Source organism: Hevea brasiliensis, chromosome 1 (assembly GCF_030052815.1).
Source record: "Hevea brasiliensis isolate MT/VB/25A 57/8 chromosome 1, ASM3005281v1, whole genome shotgun sequence".
Lineage (NCBI taxonomy): Eukaryota > Viridiplantae > Streptophyta > Magnoliopsida > Malpighiales > Euphorbiaceae > Hevea > Hevea brasiliensis.
Window position 1 is genome coordinate 102384780 of NC_079493.1, and position 13011 is coordinate 102397790.

Sequence of the window (13011 nt, forward strand, 5' to 3'; positions counted from 1 at the left end):
AAAGTGTTGCTCAAATATGTAGGATCAGCTAAGTTATTGAGCACATTTAGAATAGTAGAAATAACATCAGATCCAATAATATGCAAAAATTTTGGTAAAAAAAAAGGCATACCGTCTAGGCCAGGCGCCTTGGTGGGATGCATCTGCTTCAAAGCTATGAGGATCTCCTCTACCATGCAAGTCTTGATGAGTTATTGATTCATCTGATCCGACGCTCGCTGGTCTACTTTATCAATCACTAGCTGCAAGTCCAGATGGTCCCTGGCAGTAAATAAATCCCAAAAGTGATTATTAAGCACCTCCTCAATTTGGTCCTGCTCCCTCACCCAATTTCCTGTAAGATCCCTTAAGCTATCAATTCGGTTCTGACGCTTGCGTTTAGTCGCCTTTTGGTGAGAGAAGCCTGAATTTTTATCACCATCCTTTAGCCAATTTACCCGGGAACGCCGCATCCACATTGTTTCCTCATCCTTTAGCAGATGTGTTAGGTGGCCATTCAAATCCTGAAGCTTAGCAATAAGATCTACAGTCTGAGATTGTTGCAAAAATGCTATCTTGTCAGACACCTGTTCAATAGATTTCCTCACATTCCCAAATACATTCTTATCCCACTCCATAAGTTTGTTACCACAAAACTCAAATTATTTTATAATATCGACACCAATAGCACTCTGCCTCCACAACTCATCAATCTTTGACACACACTCACTGTGAGAAATCCACATTTTCTTAAATCTAAAAAGTTTAGAGCCTCAATGCACTCCTGAATCACCATGACGAAGGACAATAGGAGCACGGTCAGAACGATAACGTGCTAAATGAATCAACCTCATGTTAGGGAATAAATTAAACCACTCTTTATTTGTAACTCCTCGATCAAGTCTTTCTTGTATACTATGAGGAATTGGCTGACTATTTGTCCAAGTATGAGGATGGCCATTGTAACCCAAATCCGAAAGAGAACAGAAGTTCAATGCATCATGGAATCTCTGCATATCTGAAAATTGCTTTGGAACACCGCCTAGGTTCTCTCTAGGAAATAAAATTTCAATTTAATACAAAGCCAAGGCATAGAATTCTGAATTCGGAGAGATCGTAAGAGATCAAAAGTACGCCATTTATCCTCTTCTGTTGGCCACCCATAGAGACATGTCAAATTCCAGCTTGCTGCATATCCAAAATTGCTAACCCGAACATGAATGTGGTGAATGGAATAGAAGCATAAATCCACATCTATATCCTTAAACCATAGCAAACCCAAACCCCCACTTCTGCTCCTTCCCGAACTTGCACAATCAACCCCCACGCAGCTATGAAAACCCAATCGAACTCGAACTCTTTCTAGTTCATGACATTTTAACTTTGTCTCCATTAAAAATAGTATTTGAGAGCCATTATTATATAGGGTCTTTTTAAGGAACCGAACGGTCCGATGGTTCCCAAGCTAATTTATTTTTTATTTAAATTATATTATTTTTTATTTAATTTAAAAATTAATATTATTATTTTTTATTTATAATTTTAATATCTTAATTAGCTTCTTACAATCTTATCAAAATATTTTTTTATTAATAACATAAAATATAAAATATTTATTTATTATAAAAAATATATTTTTTACATCTAAAAACTTAAAATTAATTTTAGATTTTTCTTTATCAACAATAATAATTATTTTATTATTTTATAACTATATTTTTAAAGTTGTATAATAATTTTTATAAAGAACTTAATTATTTTTTATTTTAATAATAAAATAACTAATATAATATAATAAATTAATAATCATATATTTATTTTAATAATATAATAAATATATAATTTTATATTTATTTAAATAATAAAATAAATTATATGATATATACTCTTATTAATTATCTTACATATTAACAATAATAATTAAATATAATTTTACTAAATATTTAATATAAATCAGTTATCAATAGCTATCAACAATAGCGGTAACAGTCAGTAGCTAACAGAGCATAGTAGCTATAGGCATGCAACTCACTATGACTGGGCCTGTTTCTCTCCTTGCTACATGGCTAAGGGATTAACACGCACTATTGAATTATCCAAAGATTGGGGAACAACGTTAACAGCACGATCTCTTAAAGTACCACAATCTATATCTTGGAGTTTGAGCCTGGATAAATCACTATCAGAAGTCGTTACCAAGTCTGAATCAGGAATAACCGCCATAGACGGATTTTCCTTCTGAAGGGTTGCCATCGCAATAGAACGACTATCACTATTCAGTCCGCTAGAGGCCATCATCTTCTGATTAAACAGAGGCCGAGATACCTCTGGTTTAATGGTCGTCGTAACAGTTCAAATACCACGATGAGATTTAGATTGCGGGGACGCCCTTAACCAATCCCCATAAGGCATCGAGTCAACACAGATATCCTCAACACCATCATTAGAAAAAGCTTCACAATCTTTAAAGGAGTGGCCTAGATAGCCACAAAAATAACAGAAAAAAGGCAGCTTCTCAAACTTAAAAGAAACCCAGACACTCTTACCCGACGCAAAGGAAACTTTAGTGCCCCGAAGTAGTGGCCTACGAACGTCAATTGAAACCTGAACTCTCATAAATCTAGACCAGCCATCACAAATCATTTCATCATAGTCTATTGGTTGGCCAATTTTAGGGACAATACGATGAACAATTTCTTTGGAACATCCTTTCAAAGGTAAATTATACACCTGAACCCAATATGGCACATGGAAAACTGGATTTCAGAAGGTTGTTCCCTCCCCTGAAAACTCTGTTAGTAGTGGCAGATGTTTCTCAAAGTGCCATGGTTGCTGAGATAACACTCGCTACTTATCTTTGTCATGAAAGAACCTGAAGCAGAACAGATTATCCTGGATTAGCGAGCCTCAACGCCTTTAGATGGACTCCAAACTTTTGTCATAGTATCCATCAGGGCCAAGGAATTGAAATTTCTAGTCGTTCACAATTTTCCCAGCAAACTCAGAGTAATCTTACCCCTAACATCTCCTTCCAGCGACTCAGGGATGAAAATTGCCTCACCCTTTTCATCCGTAGAATTTGCAACCTTGAGGGGTTCCATAGGAGTTGAGGCAATAGAAAAAGTAAGACCAAATGAATTGCCTGCAAAACAGATAAAAACAAAGCAATATACACACAAGATTCTCACTTGAAAGAGCAAATCCCTAAAACTAAGAAGCATAACACCTCACGCAAGGGAGGGAGCTAGCCTTCACCATATTGAAAAGGAGCGGTTCTTTTAAGAGATAGAGTTTGTGTAACTCTTTCACACGTAGATAAAATTTAGAGCCAATTAAATTCTTTTGTAGCGGCAAATTTTTTTTATTCCCTCTAAAACGAAAGATCATTTTAGTGTTGTCTATTTCTCATTCACCTTGATATATAAGAAGCCATATTTTCATCTTCTATCTATTCCTTATATCACAATACTTTTGTTCTTAGTAACTTTTCTTTCGCTTTTGCTCTAATCGATTGCATCACTTGTAAATGCCTTAATTTTTTAGTAAGTGTATTCCCTTTGTTTTCAGTGGTTCTATTTCTATACAAATATTATATGAATCTTGATTTTAGGGATTTATTACTTGTGGTTTTTTAGGAATTTTTCTACTAACAATGAATTGGTTAGTTTTAAATTGATTATGTTTTGATTTCCATCATTTCATGAGACCATTTTCCTTTTTGAAATATTATTATTATTATTATTATTATTATTATTATTATTATTATTATTATTATTATTATTATTATTATTATTATTATTATTATTATTTTATCCTATCTCCATATAAACTATGCACAGATTAAATTTATTTCTTAAGCTTCACAGTTAAACACACACTGAATAATGGCATGCCTTAGGTTTGAGTTTAGAAATTTATTTATTTTTTTTAAAATTTCTAATAATATTCACAAAATGTTTAAACAAGCTATATTATGGAACTCTTGATCCATTGCTATCTTGTTATTTAATATGGGAAAATTGAATGATGGATGGGCATTGCACTAGATATTTACCTAAATGTTATGCTCCTACTTAACCATTTAGGTTACAGCCTTGACTACACTTATATTATGTGACTTTTTGGGTATTACATGTTGGTCTTGAGCATTTTGAGTGTCACTATATATGTTAAATGTGTATCAGTTGGAAAAATAAATGGATTTTGGTAAATATTGCTCAAGTATTACTGACCTATAAATAATCAGCCATATTTTATTGATTATGGCTATGCTTAATAGCTGTCAATAATAGTAAAAAATTATTGTGGCTGTACTTTTTTTTTTGCAATATTTTATATTTTTTAATTTATTCATTTTTTTTTTTATAAAATTACCTTAACATAAAATTTATATAACACCTGATATTTTCATGAACACCTACTTCCAGGCGATCTATCTTTTTCTGAACTCAAGAATCCGAACCATTTTTTGGATCGTACTATATCAATACATTAAATAGATTTTAATTTTTTTTTATTTTAAATAATATAACAATATAAAATTTTAATATATTAATATAATAAAAATAAAAATTTTATAATGATAATACACTGAACTAATAAAAATTTATTTCAAAAATTATTCTATTTTTTAATTTTAAAAATAATTTTTTTACGTTAATCTAGATATGCAACTTCATTATGTAAGTTAATATTATTAAAATTATAAAAAATTTAAAAAATTATATGCAAATCAACTTAAAAAAAATAAAGTTTAAGTGAATTAAATTCAATGAACTAATTTTTATTTATTATTAATTTATTTTAATTTTTAAATATTTTTACCTATTTATATTTTTAAAACTTATTATTATATTTTTTTTATATTACATTTAAGTTTATAATTAAGTTAATATTATATGTTAATAATATAACACATAACTTTTAAAAAATATATAATCAAATAAAAAAATTTTAAATTGATAAAATTTTTATTTATATAATTAATTAAAATGACATTAAAATTAATATTTTTACTTTAAATAATTAAATATAATATTTAAAATGCTATGATAATATTATATAATATATAAAAATTTAATAGAAAATTATATAAAAAAATTAAATCATGAATTTTTATAACAAGTATAAAAACATACAGCACAGGTTTTGCAATAAAACTAGCTATACAAAAATGTATGATGGGAGAGGGAAACGTTTGTATTGCCCAAAATGCCCTTCATTATTTATTAATATGACAATAAAAAGGCAAAATTTAATTAGATATTAAAAAATTAATTTATTTGAAATTTCATTATTTAAATTAATTTTAAAGTTTATATAAATTTTAAATTTTTAATTCTATTTGTACTTAAATTCTATTTAGTTTCATACTTAAATTCTATTTAGTTTCATTTTTTTATTGCAATTTAAAATAAATAAAAATATCCTTAAATTTTTATACTATTTATAATATTAAAAGATTTACAATATCACAAAAATATAATTAAAATAAAAAAAAATCTTTCCTTATGGAAAAGAAGTTTTTTTTCACTAGATTAATTCAAAAACATAAAATTGTATTATATTTTACATATTTTAGCATAATTACAATATATTTATTTAAATAGAAAATAGTAATTTAATTTAACTTAGATTGAATTAATGTCCTTAACTGAGTGCTTATTAAGGCAGTTCAACATTTTCTCAATTATAGATCAATGGCCATATAATAGTGAAGTTAGGGGTGTGCAAACGGTCGGTTCGGTTCCGAACTGATAAAATCAAAAATAAAAAATTTTAAAAACCAAACCGATTAATAAGAGAAAATTGAATCGAATCGAACCAAATTGATAAATATTGGTTCGGTTTGATTTTAAATCGATCAAATCGAATTTTATAAAATTTCATATTTTCAACATTAAATCTAAAGAAAAAAAACATAAAAACAAAAAAAATAGAAATCAAAACTCAAAAATCTTATGGTTCGGTTCGGTTTTCTTTGATTTTCCTTGATATATATATATTAATAATTTCGGTTCGGTTTGATTTTTTTGATTTTTTGTGAAAATAACCGAACCAAACCGATTAACCGAAATTATCAAAAATTATAAACCGAACCGATTGAATTTAAAATCAAACTGATTGAACCGAATTGACTCAATTCGGTTCAATTTTTTGATTTAAACCGAAATTTGCTCTCTCCTAAGTGAAGTTATGATGAGTGAATAAATACTATACCATACAAAGAGATTATTATTTATATATTGAGGTAAGGAGTATATATAGCATTAATTTTTCTTCAAAAATTTAGGATTTTAATAGGTTGATCGAAAGAAACTCCCTATATCTTAGAATACATATTCAATTTGAAAATAAACACCTCCATTGAGTGGTTTAATGCAAACTCTTATACCAATTTTTAATTGTATAAATATTTAATTACACCGAAGAAAGATGCAATAGAGATGCCAAAACTAGAGAGCTGACACAGCTATAAACCCAACCAAGAGTAGAAAATTCTACAAAAGAGTATTACGTACATGCTTGGAATTCACAATCATGCTACTGTAAAGATTACTTGTGATACACGTTCAACAGAAAACACATAATTCCTCGTAAAGAACAACCTGCAAGAAGAGAAATTAAGAATGTCAATTAACTGATAAGAGTAAGTCTAAAACTTTGCTTTTGTGTTATTGGAGTTTTTGATTTCACAATAAATTGATAAAATTATATAATTTTGAACAAAATTATAAAAACAAATATTTAAATGGAATGAAATTACAAAATTTTAATTGTTTTGGTAAATCATTATAAAATATGAACTTTTATACTCATTTTCAAAAATAGGCAAACCAAACATATTATATATATATATATATATTCTAATTGTAATAACTTCTCTACTCTTTTCAATTAGAAATCCATTAAATTATAATATTTAAGAAAAGTGACGGAAAAAAAATTTTTAATTTATAATATTAAATTGTCTTTATGTTATTAATTTAATTATTTTTAATAATAAATTATTTTAATTATTATTATTATTATTATTATTATTATTATTATTATTATTATTATTATTATTATTATTATTATATACGAGAAATTAATTAAAATTACGTATAAAAAATTTTAATTATGAAAATGTACAAATAGTGTGCCATGCACATTGTAAGAAAATCAATTAAAATATATAATTAAAAATTGTCAAAATATCTATAATAATTTAGTATTATGATAATAAAAGATTTATTTTATTTTATTTTATTTTAATTGGTTAATAAAAATTAAATCAATCAATACATTAATTAATAAAATCTTAATCAAAAATAGGAATTCTAATGGAATTTTAAATCAATTTTTACAAAATTAAACATATAAATTTTAAAATCGCAAACACGTGTAATTTAAATGTAACATTCAAAAATATATAAAAAAAAAACAGAAAAAAGAAGTAATTATGAATATAAGAAAATTTCAACAACATATTCTTAAGAAAAATACAAAAATAAATTCACAAAATATTTTAACATTGATTAGTTAATTGACATAGAAATTTTTACAAAATTGTATAATGAAAATTAAATTATAAATATTTATAACGAGTACAACGTGCACGCATGTTACAAAACAAACTAGTTATTTAAAATTTAGAAAGGTGTATTATTTTCTAATTAACTATTTTTCAATGTTTTATATTTAAATAATTAAATATCATAATTATATTTGGTGAGAGATTAAAATGCTTGTTTGAATCAAAAGTTTAGTTTTTGTTTGCTTCTAAAAAGGGAAAAAAAAAAATCTCAAGTATTCAATTTACTCCCTATATTTATTTGTTAGGGAAGTTCAATTTAATATATTTTGAACTTTTAGTTCAATTTAACTCATAAGTTTTAATTTATACTCAAATTAGCCTAATTAAAAAATATGTGTAATTATTTAATTATTTTTTAAATATTAAAATATTATTTTCATATTGTAGAATTAATTAATAAAAATAAAAATATTAAAAATTAAAAATTATTACTATTCTAATTAATAATATTGAATAATCAGAATAATGTTTTTATTTAATTAATTATACGATATAAAAAATAATATTTTAATATTAAAAAATAATTAAATATTAAATTATTTATTTAAATAAATTATTTGATATATTAACAAATTAATTAATTAATTATACAATACAAAAATAATATTTAATATTAACAAAAGTCATTTTTTAATATTATTTAAACAAAATAATTAAATGTTTTAAAAATGATATTAAAATATTATTTTTATGTTGTATAATTTATATAATTAAAATATTAAATAAATTATTTTTATATTATATTTTAATATTAAAAAATAATATTTTTATTAATTGGGCTAATTTAATCATAAATCAAAATTTATTAATTAAATTAAAATAAAAATTAAAAATAAATTAAATTGAATCTTCCCAATAAATATATGAGACAAATTAAACCTTATTTCTGCTAAAAAATGCAGATATAAAGAAGATATTAGCAACACACGAAGATTAGGTCTGACTGTGACTATGGAGAAGAAATTGTCGTCGGAGCTGAGGAAGCCCAAGGTCGTGGAGGTTCGAGTTGTTCGAGAGACATGCATGAGGGGTATGAAAGATAAAAACAAAGGAAAAAGATGATGAACAATGGTGAAATTATATTTTTTTTAACTTTATTTTAAGTAGAATCATTATTAAATTATAAAAATATTTTTAATGAAATATTTAATACTAACATCAGTAAAATTAAACGATAATAAATGAAAAATAGTTATCTATTTGTTGAAAACTAAATCACTAGTTAAAAAAGGCCCCAAATTAAAATATATTTTTTTTACAATTTTCATTTATTTTTATTTGAATACATATATAACATTTCAATTTATATATACTCATGTGTAAATATATATAACCTCACTTTAAATTTTCTGGATCCGCATGATTGATTATCTCATTAAAAAACATACATGAAAACTAACATCTTAAGAAAGAAATTATACAATTAATTTAATTAAAAAATAGGTTTAAAAATATAAAAGACAATGATAATGCATTAATTATAAAGATATTTCTTTTAGATAATGGAGAAAAAAATTATAAAGAAAATTTTATCGATTTAAAATTAATAAAAAAAGTCTTGTTTTAGCCATAATATATATATATATATATATATATATATATATATATATATATATATATATATATATATATAAAATAATTTTATGGAAAAAATACTTTTTATAAAAAAACAAAGGAACTATAAATATTTAAGAAAATTACAATTAAGTCCCTTAAATATATCAAAATTAATCCCTGATTTATGTTTAGATAACAATTTAGTTTTTAAATTTTGCTTTTGTCAACAATTTAGTACTTGTATAAAAGACCTCAATTTACCATTAGTCACTTATGAAATGTCGAGATTGTCCTTGTGATAAAAAATAATAATAAGACTATAGATGCTCACCTGCGACCTATCTTCTCTCAGCCTTGACAGTCAGGGATGGATTCAGAAAATTTAATCCGTGGGCAATAAAGTACACATAACCATATATATAAATAGAGATGTGTGTATATTTAAATAAAAAAATATAAAAAAATCAAAAATAAAAGTAACAAAGCTTATTAGAATTTTTATACATTTTATTTCCAACTTTTGATCCCATCATACTTATACAGATATTACCTAATAAGCTATTCATTATTTTTGTAATTAATTATTTGAAGTTTTACATGAGAATGAATTTAATGGTAATACTTCTTTTTTTTGGGGAAAAGTTCTTATTGGAAAGATAATTGAGAAAAAAAATTAATATGTAATAAATATAAAAATTTTATAATAAGCATAGAAAAGTTTTTTTTTTTTTTTCTCTAATTTAAAGATAGAGATGGTTACTTATGAGATTGAACTTGACAAAAATATATATTATTATGAATAAATTAATTTAATTTAATGAAAATTTTATTTCAACATGACCCAGAAGCATTATACATTTCTGAGGATTTAACCCAAAATCGTTTAGAGTGGAGAAAGCAAATCCATATAGTTGACCCCAAATTTTTGGGATAAAAGCTTAGTTGAGTTAAATTGAGTAGAATGAAAATTTTATTTATTTTTAAAATTTTAATAGCATTTTAACTAAAATTAAAATAATGATTTGTATTTAACCTAATAATGATGTGATTTAGCCTAAATACACTTAAATAAATAAACAACTTAAAAGAATAAATTATGGGGACAAAATAGCTAAATTAGCGGGTTAAAATTAAAAAAGGTCAAAATCAATAATTTTAATTGAACAATATTAAAACTAAAATGGCTATAGAAGGAATTTGGGTAATATTTATAGCCTGTTCTGAATATTATCTCATATTTCATTTGACCATTAATTTTAATTTGTTATTAAAAAAATCTCTAAACTTTAATTGTATTTCACAAAAAAATCTCTTTAATATGTAATAACAGATTTTTAGATTAAAAAAAATTCTTAAGGATAAATTCTCCTTTTTTTTTTAAAGTAAATCATTGTGATGGTATTTGTATTTTTATGATAGTTTATATGGTAGTTGAAATAACAGTTTTTTTTTTTTTAGTGTGAGAGGAAAGAAGGTAAAAAAAATTAATTTCATTGCTTTTTTTACCTGAAAACATGCTATAACAGGTTAAAGGGATTTCTAAGAAATAAAATTAAAATTCAATAATTTTTTAATAATAAATTGTAGTTAGGGGACGGAAGTGAATGAGTTACAAAAATTATCCAAAGAATTTTGAAAGAACAGTGAGGGGCAAGGTAAATCCACCCCTATAAATGGCAGTGACTTCTCCTTTCTTTTGCAGTTGGGGCGTTGCAAAGGATTAAGCTCTGCTGTTAATGTATATGCAAAGGAACAAAGAGAAGTTTATTCTTTGCTTTCTCTATTCCTTGTAATCTTTCATCTATTTCTCTGTGTTTAAATACACACATAGGAATTAGGGGGTTTATGGGTTTATGCACCATGATGAGACTCTTTTCACTTCATAGTCGAAAGTTGCAATGAGATAGATACATTATTTTCTTTATTTTCTTCGAACTGCTGGAAGAGCTTAAATCTTTTGAGAGGTAAGGCTTGAAATTTGGTGTTCATTGTTGGTGCTTGAGAGAGAGAGAAATGTGTTTCTCTAGGGATCAAGGTTGAAAGAAAATATTGGCTATGTTAGAATAGTAGCTGTAATATATTAGTTGCAGGGGCTGATGTACACTAGGGACAATGGGAGCACTTGCCCTACTACCCCATAAAATTTTCAACAAAAGATATATCTTATATTTGTTATTATCCCATTAAAAAAAAGTTTAGCATTTCTCTTGTACTCAGGGTTGAAAGATAAATAATGGCTATGTTATAGTTGCTGTAATATATTGATTGCAGGGGCTGACGTATACCGAGGTCAATGGGAGCAATTGCCTCCACTGTCCCACAAAATTTTCAATAAAGATATATTTTGATTTTTGTTATTGCCCCATTAGAAGAAAAAAAAAAAAAAGCCTTGTCCCTAACCTTAACAATTATGATCCTACTCATGTTTATATTTAATTAAGTTTAATAAATTAATAGTTACTCATATATTATACCCATTATTTATGTTTAATCATATATCATATAACATGGCCTATTAGTTATATCTCATTCCTTTTCCTCTTTCATCTTTTCTATCATTAAATATGTATACATGCTCTCTCTGAAATTATATTCCAGTTTCGCCCCTGATTGACTTCAATGACTCCCTCATACTGGATGTGCCATCCAATGGCTCATTTCCACAGCCACGACTCCTTCACCCAACTTTAAGTTTTGGGCAACAAATAAGCACTATTAGTAGCTCAACATACTAGCGTGGATTCAAAAATTGACCATAGAAGGGTATTGTAGCACAAAAAATATTGAAATGGGTTGTGTGGTTGAATAATTACCAAATAGGTGTGAATGGAGCTGAGGTGGAAAGGGAGTGTACAAAGACGCTATTCAAAATAGTATCCCAAGTCTGGACGCCAATCAAAATAGCATCCTAAACTGTTCCCTGCCAATACTAGTCTTTTTGTAGGGATTCTTTGCAGGGATTTTGTATGGGAGGCACGTCTAGATTGGGGAGGCTGCGTGCAAGATGTAGGATGAATTTATAATGGCATCCAAAGCTTTTGACACCGAATATCCCATCCCATCAGCATTCAGAGGCATGGGACACAAATAAAAATAGCGTCCAGAGTTCATCTCCTCAACAGCATGCAAGAGCAGGACGTGAATAAAAGTAGCATCCGGAGTGAGTTTAAATTCCCCACGTTCATATATCCGTCCCACTTACCCTCAATGCTCTCATTTACAGCATTAACTCTCAACGCTCTCAAAACAATAACAAATAAAATTTTCTAAACTCTCTTTTATTCCTCTGTTGTCTCATCTTCGTGGAGCAGTTTTAAACTCGATGAACCTAGTGTGGAGCAGCCTTACAACTGGGTGGACCAACAAGGAGAAAAGGTGCAGTGGTGGACCAGCAAGTAGAAAAGGTGCAGTGGTGGACCATGAAGGGAAAAAGTTGAAATATATTGTCTTTGGTGGAGCAGCAGGGAAGAAGTTTGAAAAAACTAAAATCCAAGTGTGTATTTTGCTTGTTTAAGAATTTTTAACATGTAATATGTTAGAAAAAAGAATACAAGTAATGAAGAAAATGATTTGTGTATTTATCTGTATCTTATTTACAGAAATATTACATCTATTTATACATGAGAATAGGAGCTAATTTAGACAAGAATAATAATTGCTATAATTATGCTACACAAATCTCCTATAATCATGCTAACTGCTGTAATTATGCTACACAAATCTCCTATAATCATGCTAATTGCTGTAATTATGCTAACACCACCCTCAAACTCAAGGTGGTAGCACAGGTGCCAACTTGAGTTTGCTTAAGAGATCCTGAAAGCAAGCGGGAGAATGCGTTTTGGTGAATATATTAGTAGTTTGGCTGACAGAGGAGACAGGAATAAAACATATGG